The sequence below is a fragment of the Epinephelus fuscoguttatus genome, linkage group LG18 (assembly GCF_011397635.1).
Source record: "Epinephelus fuscoguttatus linkage group LG18, E.fuscoguttatus.final_Chr_v1".
Lineage (NCBI taxonomy): Eukaryota > Metazoa > Chordata > Actinopteri > Perciformes > Serranidae > Epinephelus > Epinephelus fuscoguttatus.
Genome location: NC_064769.1, coordinates 32,081,518 through 32,094,006, shown reverse-complemented (window position 1 = coordinate 32,094,006; position 12,489 = coordinate 32,081,518). Strand labels below are relative to the sequence as shown.

Here is a 12,489-nt window from a genome sequence, read left to right as displayed (position 1 = left end):
TTTTAAGCTGTTTTGCCAAAAACGTTACAGAGACAACCTCCAGTGCCAGTGTGTGGATATGAGTCTATTGACAACACAATCAGTTTTCTTCGTGGAGCATGTACCATTATAAGATCCAATTTCAAAGGTGAAATGACAAAAACTAAATTGTCGAACGTGGCTTTCAGTCACGTAGTCATGGTGAACTTGTGCCACGTCTTACAGCCGTATCCTCTGCGGCAGCCGGCCAGCCAAATGCAACTATGACAACAGGTCTGGTTATATAAACAAGTCTGACTGAGAGAACGATCTATTTCAGCAAAAGAAATGACTGAGTGAGCGAGTGTTGACAGTGACGTGTGGTAGTAGTGGTGGACTGTTTTCCATAGACTAATGAATGGCTGTTATATGAGCTCCTGCAGATCTCAATAACATCCCCGTGGTGACACCTGGGCAGCAGAGGACTGAATACTAATATAGACCTTAAGGTGTCCCCATTGGCCTCTAATGCACTGCCTAGAGGAAAAAAGCATTCCAGTTCAAACTAAAGATGAATTTCCTGTTTAAGAATAATATACTCTGACAAAAACAGATCCACTGACATATTTTTTTCTGTTTAAGATGCAAAACATTCACAAATTGACTTCAGGTGAAACGTCACATACGCAGCGACGATGGAGCGTCAGTCCAGTGTGTTGGATGCTGCTGTTGTTGTGAACCAATACAGTCAGAGGAAGTGTGTTTTGCCCGACATGGTCTGGTAGTGTTAAATTAATGAGTGAAGTGTGGATGGGCTACAAAAGGATTACTCAGAGGAGCAGAAAAAAATCACAAGGATTTGAAGAGCACTTTGGTGCCACCTCCCTCTGAAATCATCAATATTTAATTAAACCAAGATGCTCCAGAGAGCTTCATCATCTGAGGGCTCGTCACACTCAATTGCGGACATAAATCAAGAACCTGAATATTAAACCTAAAATGCTTCTTAGAGTCACGTAAATAAAGTGTCAGAGAAAATGAGGAGACAAAATGAAGGATTCACTTTTCTGAGATCATGTCGCATGAGACATAAAATAAAACGAGTGAATTGCTGCTATACTTCACCATGTCGAGAATATTCCATCGCAGTGCAGCTTGACAGAATAACATTTCCTCTGCCATATATGCCAGGTTCTGCCCCAAGGAGTGGCCCTGTTTTCCTTCCCTTCGTCCAGATCTTTTTTTATCCAGGGGCATTTAAATCATTCAGAGGGGTCCGGGAAGGAGAGCAGAGCAGCCGAGGCAGCTGCTCCTGCAGGAGTCGACTGAACGTCAAGCCTGAGGGAGTTTTATCCCATCCTCCTCCTCAGCTTGTATTGCCCTCAAATGCAATATGGGGGGTGAATTTGGGTGACTGCTGAGTCTTGGTGGCATCACTTTTTTTGATGTGTGTTGCACTTGAATGAAAATTTGCCATTTATCGCAACAGTCAGAGTAACTGACAGAAGTATCTAGGAATGTGGCAAGGGGGCAAACAAAATGAAAACACGAGTAGACAGATGATCAAACAGGTTGTAAGCAAACTAGAGTTTAGCTACATCATCAAGAGCTTGTGAGAGCACACCAAATGTCTGTAATGATCCCCTATTGCACAGGAAACATGTTTAGGAAGACGGCAACGTTGAGCAGTTTAATTAAAAATTTTATCACTCAGTTCCAGTCATTACAAATTATGACCTGAAAAATTAATAGCCTTCTTAAATTATCCATTAGTTTAGTCACTCAGCCTTGTATCCACATGTCACACATTTTTCAGTTAACATTTGCTGGGAAAGAAAAAGATTTGGTCAAACATGCAAGCCAGCCTATGGTGTGGCAGTATAGCCTGTTAAAGGAACCAAGAACAGGCTCTGAAGCCGATTTGACATAGTGGCCAAATGTTGGAATTATAACTTCCAGGTCCGTCATGTGATTTTCCCATAGGCTTGAAAGAGGACTTGGAAAGAGGTGTGAATCAGGGGGTAAGCAAAATGACTCGTTTCACTTTTTGGATTTGATCCATTTGGTCTGATAAGATTTCAAAATTTGAGTGGAAAAGTTAGTGGAGAGATGAACCAGTAGTGAGCTGCACAGCTGGTGGAAGTCTTTAGTCCACTTGCTCTATTGGCCCAATAGTATAGAGGATCTTAGTGCCTTTATCTCCTCCAGGCAGTTGGTGAGTGTGGACAGAGGTGAAGATGAAGATGGTAGAGCAGTTGAAGGGGTTGGGTCAGTCCTGAGATACAGCTGAGTGTCATCGGCGTAGGAGTGGAAAGAAATCCCGCACTGTCTGATGACACGGCCAAGGGGGAGCATGTATATAATGAATAGAAGTGGGCCAAGGACAGATCCTTGAGGGACACCACATGTAACAGGGAGGAGTTAGCGCAATGTTAGCTTGGCAGCACTCCAAAGTCCCACCCTAAAGGCCTTTGCACACTGAGTCAGATGCGTCATTTGAATCTGTCACCTGGAAAAGGTTGTTACGCACGGAGACCTCGCACACTGATTCTGATGCGTTTTATTGTTCTATTCGTGACAAAATGAAAAGACACATTCCCTCCTTTGCCTCTCTTCTCTGGAGTGACCTATCTGGCTGCCATCACTCCCTCCATGTGTTTTGCGGTCCACATCCTCCTCTTGGTCATCATCCACCTAAATATTACTATCTGACCTGTTGGAAGTGAGCTGTCTGAGTTATGAAATGATTCTGTGCATCCCAGTCCTCTGTCTTGTCATGGCTGTGTCCCGAAGCCACATTTTCTTCAAAGAAAAATGCGAGAAAAACAAAATTTAAAAATTTGCCAGACCATGGGTTGAGTAACTGTTATACAAATCAGAAGGGGGGGTGCCGCCACATTTTCTTCACTGATTCTTGGTCAGATATCTACAAAGGCTTCTGACGGATGCAAAAAAACGCAGAAAATTGAACCTGTTCTGAAATGTTTTATGAAAGTTTCGGACTCAGTGTGCAAATGTGATTGACACAATGTGAGGTTGCAATTATTTTTAAACGTGCAACAATTGTGGACGAAAGAAAGTGTGCAAAGGCCTTAACAATTCTGAACAAAGCCAAATGGTTATTGTGATACTGTAGGCTTAGCAGGGGCTAACATTAGCAAGCTAGCAAGAACTACGTAACATTTACAGTTAGGAAGAGAGCCTAGCTTCCTTTGCCAAGTTGACATATGTACCGGCTCTACATTTTCTTTGCTAGGATGGCAAAAGCATGACCTGTCCTTCTCCCTTTGATTGGCTAGAACTTGTTGCCGTTGCTGGTTGGATTGGTTAGGTTCAGGTGTGAGGAGTGAAATTGGTTACGGTTTGGGTAAGAACATCATGGTTAGCCACTTAGAAGCAGAGAAAGGCAGAGTAGGGCAGTCCTGTCTTTACTGGATCAGTGTGTCAACTGAGTCCAAAGCAGACCGATAGAAACCATCAAACGTCTCATAAAGCAGTGAGCAAACCGAGCCCCAAATTGTCAAAGTAATGCAGCATTACTGGGACTTGTGACTGTAATTCAACTTAATTCCAAACCATAAACGCTACAACTTATTACTGAAATAGATATTATAAAACATTACAAAGTATGGCTGTGAATCTGTATATTGTAATGGGTGTTTACAATGGAGAATCAGGATAATAATTTTAGGCTACAGTTTGCAAATTTTCTTTCAAATAACTTTGGGCATGTTTTTAAACCTGAGTGATTGCCTGACTGCTCGTGTTTCCAATCATCTCATACATATTTTTTAAGGTGTTTTCAGATTTAAGCAGTTGACTTGGGGAGTACAATGTTATTAGGCTATTACAGATGAGAATAATAAAGCCAAATTAAAAAAATAAGATTGTAATAAACAGCTTGATTGACACATATACATGTCTTTGCTGTGAATACTCACTAGAGTGCAGCCATGCATGGCAAGCAAACACATCGGCAGCTATCTCTCCTGTGAGTATTAAGTGCACACGGGTGTTAAGCTTCACAAATGTTGCTGTCAGTCTGGCAGGAAGAAGGGTTGAGCAGTTTGACAGGATTGTGGTCAAAGGCTTGAGCATCTCAGACACGCCAAAAGAAACCAAGTGTCAGGTTACTCAGCGCTATCTAATAAACTCAGGTATCAAAGCCAAGGACTGACCCATTTGTGTCAGAATCGACTTGTACTCGGAGGGAGGAGAAAAAAAAAACACAAGGCCCTTATTTAAAATTCATAAGTTAACCTGAAAATGACAAGGTCTTCAGCGTGCTAAGATATTTCCTCATCACCAGTGGCTTTACTTCCAGCTTTGTTTGAAGAATGCAAATTGTGAGAGGTGCGTGATTCTCTAGCATCCTGTTTTCATCCCCTCTCTGGCATCATATAATACAACTGTGTGTACATGAGTGTAAATTTCCATCAAAACCTGTTTCTGAATTGTTGTAAAATTATGTTTTATGTATATATTTTTGTTCAGAGAATAATGGTCATATATTTGTGCTATTTACTGCTGGTATTGATTTGATGGAGTCTACAAAGACCTTGGGGCTTGTAATAGCACTTACTTTATTGTTATTGTTTCGCATTTTCCTCCTAGTGTTTATGAAGCCTTTTCTGGCTATTAAAGAGCAATTTGTTTATTGTTGATTATCTCATTTAAAATGGCACGGTCCATTATCTGCACTGCACAATAATTGTGGATCCAGCTGTGGTGGTAGCATCTAACCAATACATCAACCATACCATTATTTCAAGCCTTGCCCTGAGCATGCAAAAGCTTTCAAACTTGTTTTATTTTTTTCCTTTCCTCGGGTTTATGTGAGAGAGGCGGCAGTTTACTAGTTGGCATCTCTGGCATCTAAAGGCTGTTACTGTCTCATGTCTGTGCCAGCGCTGCTCCAAGCCAGAGTGGGAAGGTCACTTCAGTGGATAATTAAGTCCCTATAATAATCAGTCTGCCATCCTGTATTGCCGTCACCATGTAGCCTGTGTTTATACAGTGCATCTGTTTGGAAGCTCCTGCTAAGAGATTTTTATATGTTCATTTGGTTTGAACAAACACTTGAATAATGATGGATTGCCATGAAATGTTGTGCAGATGTTCATGGCTCGTGTAGAGGATATGATATCCTGACTTTGCCTTTAGCACTGCAGTGAGTTTGGCACATGCGGGTTTGAGTGAAATTTTTCTCACAAATATTCATCGGACTTGATGATGCCTCCTAGTTTTCATCACAGGCTTTTAGCCTTTTAGTCTTTCTCGTGATGCTTCTGTGATCAATGCCCACTTGTGACCCCAGGTTGCATATTCTACTACCTATGACCAGTTCAACCACTGAATGATGTTTCCTTCATAGATGTATGCCAAGAGGTAGAAATCTAAGAACCTAAGCCAGGGGTGTGCAAACTTTTTTGAATGGGTGCCAGATGAAGTAATGTGAAAATACCTGGGGGCCAACTGATTCTCACATCAAATGGGTTTAAAAAAAAGTGAGACAAATGCAACCATTTTTATCTTTTAATGATTTATTACTACTTGATGCCTGTCGACAAACTGTACGATAGTCCTATCATTGTGAGGTGAAAGTTAAAAATGCGATGTGATCTTGCTCAATTAACCATTATTGTGTAAAGGGCCACATATGGTATATTTTGAAAGTCAAGCCGAGGGCCAATTAACTTTGGTCTTCTGGCCACAATTGGCCCCCGGGCCAGACTTTGGACATGCATGACCTAAGCAAAGATTTGCCTGGCCTCACTCCCAGGATATTAAAAAAACATTGCTTAGGCAGTGGCCCTTGGCGTTAGATACTGACGCACAATGTACCCTTTAGCATCTGTATGAGATGAACCAAGCTTTCAGCTAAGTCCAATGTAAATGTGGTTTGGTTTACATTGTACTGAGCTGAAAGCAATCCACGTTAGACGTTGAACACATGAAGTATAAGAGCACAAAACTTCACTGAGGTTGGGTGGGAGGGGAGCACCAACAAGCACAGGACTTTGACCCAGGAGACCGATAGTCATGCCCTGTGTTAATCTAAAAGTCATTTTGAGTTATCTTGTAACATCACTCATTGGTCACGAGTTGGCTGACGTGACTAAGGTCAGTCACATTCTTTTCCTAATCCAAACCAAGTACTGTTGTAGTCTAAACCTTACCGGCAACACCCTACATCAAGATACAACACAAAAGGCTGCCGCTGGGGGCTTCTGCCCAAGCATCAAAATATGACTAGTAGGTAGGCTGTGGCATTTAAACGATGCTCAGTTGGTACTAAGGGGCCCAAAGTGTGCCAAGAAAATCTCCCCCACACCATTACACCACCACCACCAGCCTGAACCATTGATACAAGGCAGGATGGATCCATGAAGCCAAATTCTGACCCTACCATCTGAATGTGGCAGCAGAAATCCAGACTCATCAGACTAGGCAGCGTTTTTCCAATCTTCTATTGTCCAGTTTTGGTGAGAAAACCCGTGTGAATTGTAGCCTCAGTTTCCTGTTGTTAGCTGACAGGAGTGGCACCTGGTGTGGTCTTCTGCTGCTGTAGCCCATCTGCTTCAAGGTTGGACAAGGTGTTGTTGTTTCAGAGATGGTCTTCTGCACACCTTGGTTGTAACGAGTTCTGTTGCCTTTCTATCAACCAGTCTGGCCATTCTCCTCTGACCTCTGCTATCAACAAGGCGTTGTCGTCAAGAGATATTTTCTCTTTCTGGGACCATCCTCTGTAAACCCTAGAGATGGTTGTGTGTGAAAATCCCAGTAGATCAGCAATTTCTGAATCACTCAATCCAGCCCATCTGGCACCAACAACAACGCCACGTTCAAAGTCACTTAAATCACCTTTCTTCCCCATTCTGATGCTCAGTTTGAACTTCAGCAGGTTGTCTTGACCATGTCTAAATGCCTAAATGCATTGGGTTGCTGCAACGTGATTGGTTGATTACCCATTTTCGTTAACAAGCAGTTGAACAGGTGTACCTAATAAAGTGGCTGGTGTAGCAGTAGTTGATTGGGGTGGCTGAAAGGTTAAGATACAGTACGCACCCTATATTATCATTGTTTCCAGTTTCAGCCTGGGGCCATGTTACACGTCATCCTCTCATCCATGCTCAGAAAGGACATTAAAAATTTGCTGTTCAGTGTGCACCATGTATCATGTTTGAACAGATATACTTTCCAGTAAGAGGTACTGCTGGAGATAGATACATTTGGACTCTGTTACTGAAAATTCTCGATTGTAAATACACATTATGTCCTTATTTCCTCTTTTCCCCGTTATCCCAGAACTAATCCAAACTGCACCTGCATTAAAATAATGAAACTGAACGTTTCAGCCTGAGCTTATCTGTGCTAAACCCACTGAGCTGATTGTCATTCCTGCAGTTAGGATAACAGCCTATCTGGTATTCCACAGGCCTGCATATGTGTATTCTTAATCATTGTATATTCAAAGCATGCTGCTGTCATTTATTAGACAGCAGGAGGGCTTTGTAACTAGGAAGACTGACCTTTTAAATGAAGTGGTTGTCCTTGAGGAAGGCAGTCAGCCCGCAGAGCAGAGCAAAGCCGAGCAGTTAGTATGAATGTTGTAAAGCTGTTTTTTTCATTGTCATTATTTATTGTTTTCTGGCCTGCAACTGAAGGTTTTTCACCATCATCTGCTAATTTTTCACTTTTTTTGTCCAACTCTGAGCACCTCTTGCATTCCTAATTCGCACTGTGGCACAGTCTATCAACAACACACTTGACTGATTTTAGTAGGCACGCTGGCATTTGGGAGTATACTTTATTTAGTCATTTTTCCAGTGTGGAAATATGTCACACTTGAAACAAAGTTAAAATGAGTGATTGGACATAGTACATAAATCCCTACATGCTGCAGGCAGGCTGTTCTCATGCACTATTTGTACATATATATTTCAGAAAAGTAAGCCATGTCATCATGAGCCAGTAATTTGTGTATGTAGCCATGTAACCAATGTGCTGACGGGACTAAAGAAAGAAGTAGTATAAAGACTGAAAGTTTCTGAAATGATGAAGGTGGGGTTTTGGATGAGTCAAATAACACAGGACTTTCCCCTAAAAGGCCAGTGTTCAGAACCATGTGAAACCAAGTGAACTTTGAGTTATCCTAAGTAGGGCTACCTCCGACCAAGAATTTTCCCTGTCGACCAATAGTCGTCATTTAGGACCATTAGTCGACTAGTCGCCCGCATGTTTATGATATTAATTTGATCATGAAAGGATATATTTTGGGCGGGGCAACACAATGTTTTGAGTTGAAGGTGTGAGAAAGAATAGAATCAGTAACATTGTTAACACTGTGCTACATTACAGAGAAATACAAAACCGTACTAATGAACCTTCATTAATATAGGCCTATATTTTATCTACAAGTGCACGTCACACACTGAGCGAGCCGCCTGTTAATGACACTGTGGGCTAATGGGCATGTAGCTACTTCCATGTTTCAGATGATACGTCATGTTTGTAGTCGACCAATGAAGATGAGTTTACATATCACCTTGGGTTCGTCCTTCACCTTCTCAAAATGATCCCACACTTTGGGGATGTTATTAACTAGCCTGTGGAATAACCGCAGGCACCAGCCCTGGAAATAAGGGGCCATACACATGCCAAGTCTTTTACCACTTAGAAAATGTGAGGTCAAGGAGCCTTTCTGATTGACGAACGTTTGGTTGACTATTAGGGGGGCAGCCCTAATTTTAAGGTACCTTGTCACCACATTTCTTTTCCTAATCTAACTTTATTTGCCTAAAGTGAACCTACAAATCTTCTTAAAGTCATCTGTAGGGTGCTAATTCTTTAGATAACAAATATACAAATGGCTGTGTGAGGATATGTTGCTGCAGAAGTGCTATGCTTCAGCTGATTTGACCTTTGACCTCCCTTTATAAAGACACCAGCCAAAATAGATATTCAGTGCTGCAATCAATAAAGTATCACTTTGCCTCTGTTTTGACTGCATGAAAGCAAACCAAGCCAGAACAAAGAAACCAAGAAGCTTTTGATTTGTTTGAACTGTGACAACATGCCACCTCACTGTTTGCATCCCCCTGACAAATATATATATATTCTTTGGATCGTTTAAATGCATGAAACCAGAGACAGTGCAGCCTGTGTTGAAGTCTGTGCGATACAAATGAGTGTTGTACCTTCCACAGTCTATGAAGCGCCTGGAGTCCACCAGCAGCCTGAGAACATAAGGCCTGGGAGGCTATTAGAGTGTTAGCCTGGGAGGAAGAGAGACGGAATGACTCCCATTTCACCTCAGATAAATGCGATTGAATTTCACTCAAGCACTTATGTGGAGCGTGGATGGATGGGATTGCATTTGAGAGCAAAGACACATGTCCCATAAGTACCATGTAATCAACTTGAATCCAAAACAGGCGCCTTTTTTCAATAATGGAATTCATGGTTGTGTCTCACTTAAGTGGAAGTGAGAACTAAGACAGCTTCTACATTTTTTTTTTTTACTTTACTGAACAGTATACGGCATCTTGATATGTTGAGTAAATATGCAATCACTTGAAAGTATTTGGGACAGAGTTCCTAACAAAAGCAGGGGTCTGCAGTTTTTGCAGATTCCAGCATGACAAAAGAAAAGAGTCACGCCATCATTAAGTATCATAATAAATAGCTTATTGCATTTTAATGCTGTGAATTCATAGACCTTACTCTTTAATTGACAAAATCAAACCAGAGCAGTAACTCTGTGAAAACAAAGTAGTCTTTGGGTTTCAGCCAAATCCTTAGCAGTCTAAAGGCGTTCGTTGTAATAACCAGCAGAAACTCACTGAGAACCTGCAGAGAGGGCGAAGTTAATTCTGTCCTTGGGGATCAATAAAGTCGATCTTATCTTATCCTATCTTATCTCGACTCATTTCATTTGGTGAGCAGTCGGAATTGAGAAGAAGCAATGTCAGATATCGATGGCTGGCTGAACTCAGCAAGTTGAGGAGATTGATGCGGTGTATGAGCACTGTTTTCCACTGAGGGACCATTAAAAAAGGTGCACATATTTCAGGTTAACTTTATTGGAAATCCCTGAACAGAAAGCAAAATGTGGCCTTCTGACATAATTATGGAAGCTAATTAACCAATCAGACAGCAGGTGATGTTTCTTGCTGGCCCACAGGTTGATGAGGATGACTTTTGGTTGGAAGGTCACATGTGCATGAATCCCTGATGAATTTAGGCAATTAGGTTGGAGGAAAACTGGATGGAAAACATATTGCTCAGCATAAAATCAAAGATCCCTTGTGCATTCATAAATGTGAAACATTGCTGGGGAAAGAAAGCATGTGTATAAGAATTGACTGAAAATCTGTTGATGCTCATCAGTTTTCAACATCTCTTCACAGTGAGCTCTTCCAAAAAGTATTTAGGACATTGTTTCTGGAAGACACAGCTGACCAACTTTGTACGATATAAACTAGGGGTGGGGGAAAAAAATCGATACAGCAAAATATCGCAATATTTTGGTTTGGCAATACCATATCGTCACATAGTGACATTTTGGTCATGGACTTTCCACGTCGACATGCAATGTGCAAGGTACCCTGGGTGCGTTGGTTGTGGACGTTCTGGGAACACCATGTCAGGATCTCTTCTTTCAAAATACACTTCCATTTTTGCATGAAATTTAATGTTTACATACAATGTCGTTCACAATAAATGCACTACGTCAGTACAGCACCATGACTTGACGTTTTTTTCCTTCAGCAACAAACACAGTTGGGTTTAGGCAACAAAAACACATGGTTTTGGTTTTTGCAACAAAAACACGGTTAGGTTCAGGCAACAAAAGGAAGTGATTAGGTTTAGGCAATAAAACAATGGTGAGGTTAAGGAAAAAAGAGCAGGGTTTGGCTTTAGAATCTTATGGGGCGCCAACACCGCTCTCTCGGGTAAAGGTCATTGGTGGTGTTTGTTGGACCCATCCACCACTCAGACTTTCGCTGCCTTAACTTTCATCCTTTTGCCGCTGGGTGTCCCACCACCAAGTGCTGTTAAACTATACCGGCAATTGCCCATGTATCATGCTGACATTAAAGGATAGCTTTTTTTGTTGGTTTCTGGCGCCCCAAGTCACTGCCCAAGCACTGAATTTCGACGATTTCGGAGTGAGACCATGCTCGCTAGATACACTTTGTTGATGCAAAAAATGGCTGAAGTGAGATGGACAAATTGAAATATAGATGAAACTAATAATGACAAAGTTTTCCTCTGGGGACTTAATTTACAGTTGAAAAAAAAGGTAATAAATTGTGATATATCGCAATATGTTGTATCATGACTTAAGTATCGTGATAATATTGTATCATGGATCCTCTGGTGGTTCCCACCCATAACATAAACTGATCACCAGTAGCTATGTTATTTACATGCTCTGTGTGTGTGCTGCAGTTTGAGACATGATGATGGGGAGACATGACCTTCCAAACCTTCGGAAACTGGAATGATTTTTGTTTGGCAGTGTTTCGCAGAACTCTGATGAGCAGGTATTTATTGGCGTTAAGATGCATGTCATCCTACACATGAGTTGTGGGGAGCCGCAGACACATTAGGCCAAAGTATAGATCTCTGCATCAATATGTACAGTATCCCTTACTCTTAATGGTATGTTTCAAGGCAACACAGCCACGCTTGCTAATGTTTTTGCAAACATCCACTGCCATTGCAGGGGCCCTGTTTGGGAATTGAAATCTCAAACCGGCTGCATATAAAGATATGCAATGTAGTGTTGTTTCAGTGCACTGTAAGATGAGGGACCTACTTTCTTGGTTTACACCTTTCTATTTGTCACTTGAATCATGCAGGCAAAAAACTAATCTCAGTCAATATCCACATTTTCATGTGTACTGAAGAGTGAAATACTAGCAGTGAGTCACAGAAATGTGGGAGCGGGAGCAGATGGGCAGGGTTTATTAGTAATAAGGAGAGGAGTTCAGGGACATTGTTGCTGATGGAAAGAGATTTGGGAGATTTGAAAGGGAGCGAGCTGTTCAGCAAGTACAGACAGAGAAAAGACACTGTCACTCGAAAATGCAACGTGCAAAGCAAGTAAATATTTTCATTGGTTGATAATCTCATCTGTACGACTGCAGTAAATTCTTACCTTGTCCTTATTGCATTCTTTTACAACAAAAACGTGATTGCACCAGAGAGTTCTTCGGCTGATTTATCATCCATGCTTTGTACGTCTAACAGCTCTTCCTTTCAGGGTATTCATTCTTGAAATGGTTTATCTGGTCTAGTACAATTGTTTTTGATGGGAGGTACCACTAGTACATTGCTGTATATTCACTGACATGTACTGTAGCTATGGCAATGTGTACTGGTCTTGAGAACAAGGTTAGTTTAAGGCCCTGAAAACCTTTTCACTAAGAGAGACAATGTATGTATTTGTGTCCTTTCTTTCGCTCTGCTCCTCTTACGTTTAAGTGGGTGGAGCTCAGTCAGGAAAAGGTCACATACTTC

At 41.5% G+C, this 12,489-nt stretch overlaps 1 protein-coding gene across 2 annotated transcripts in view; it reads left to right on the top strand.

The window, feature by feature from the left end:
* Nucleotides 1–12,489, top strand: part of phf24 (PHD finger protein 24) — a 48,341-nt gene that overhangs the window by 3,582 nt on the left and 32,270 nt on the right. The gene's annotated exons all lie outside the window — the stretch shown is intronic.